Genomic DNA, 1302 nt, shown 5'->3' on the forward strand with positions numbered 1-1302 from the left:
GGATCTACAACCCAATTCACAGTTTGTACATCAAGATCTGAAAAGTAGTCAGAGAACTCGTTTCTAGATTTGAGTAAGATGATTAGAAAAATTTCCCTATTACCCAAAAAAAAACATTTTTACCCCATTTTGGGTAATTTACCCCGGTTCCCCGACCTCTGTTCTAGATACTAATTCGATACTAACTTTAAAAGTCTATGAATTGTAATATAAACGACTCAACAATTCACATATTCTTGAACAATATTAGCTTTCTTAATATTTCAATACCTTTAAAAACTTACGAAAAAAAAAACGTTAAGTATAATAATTCATTGAATTAAATAAATCAGACAAGTATACCCCAACATCTTAATATGTTACTTTAGTAATAATTAACTTTCATAAATGGATAGTTTCAACTTAAACCAATACTTGAAGACTTTGATTTTATTTTTGCTAATAGGTCAAGGATTCTCAACTATTGATTATTACGTGATTCTTAAAGTCTGTTGTAAGAAACTATTGTCCACATATTAATTAATATAAAATGTAATGAATTCTTAAAACCCAGGTTATTGTCTATTTAAAGCTCATAATCTCCTAAGAAATATAATGTTTATTGCAACAACCATAAAATTATATAAAATGAATACAATAAACATATACTTTGTATAATTCAAATTAAGTTAAATTTTTAAGCATTTGCTTTTCCGTCATACATCACGTATAGTTTTCCTGTTCAAAACCAAAATTATATTTTGGAAATTAATTATTATTGTTCGGGAATTGAGATATTCGAGAACCGAGGTACCAATATATATTTGAGCACTTCACATAACAAGCATTTCGTTTAACGAACAAAATAAATTGTAAAAAAGTGACTCGCAAAATGGAACGTATTATCGTATATTAGTACGGGGAAAATTGTTTCATTATATAAGTAAAAGTCCGGAAATTTTGGAACGGATTAAACTCGTTATATTAACAATGTGCAATATACAGTCGTATTGCACATTGTTAATATAAATATTTTGTATCTATTCATAAACATTTGTTCTATACTTGTTCAAATTTTTATAATCAAAGAGAAAGTTTTAAACCTTTTTTTACAACTTGATTTGATTGTAGCTTCTTGTTAAATATATTTTGTAAATACATTTTCCTCATAAACATAGCCTTTGCCATTAGTTTGTTTAATAAATTGAATGGAAAATTTGAATTTAATTTAACTACATATATAATTAGATATTAATATGTAAGATCCATAAATAAGTAATATTAATAATTTCTTCTTAATTTATTGAAAGTGTTAAAAATTTT

This window comes from Nicrophorus vespilloides, unplaced genomic scaffold, assembly GCF_001412225.1.
Source record: "Nicrophorus vespilloides isolate i.1.1-1 unplaced genomic scaffold, Nicve_v1.0, whole genome shotgun sequence".
Classification (NCBI taxonomy): Eukaryota; Metazoa; Arthropoda; class Insecta; order Coleoptera; family Silphidae; genus Nicrophorus; species Nicrophorus vespilloides.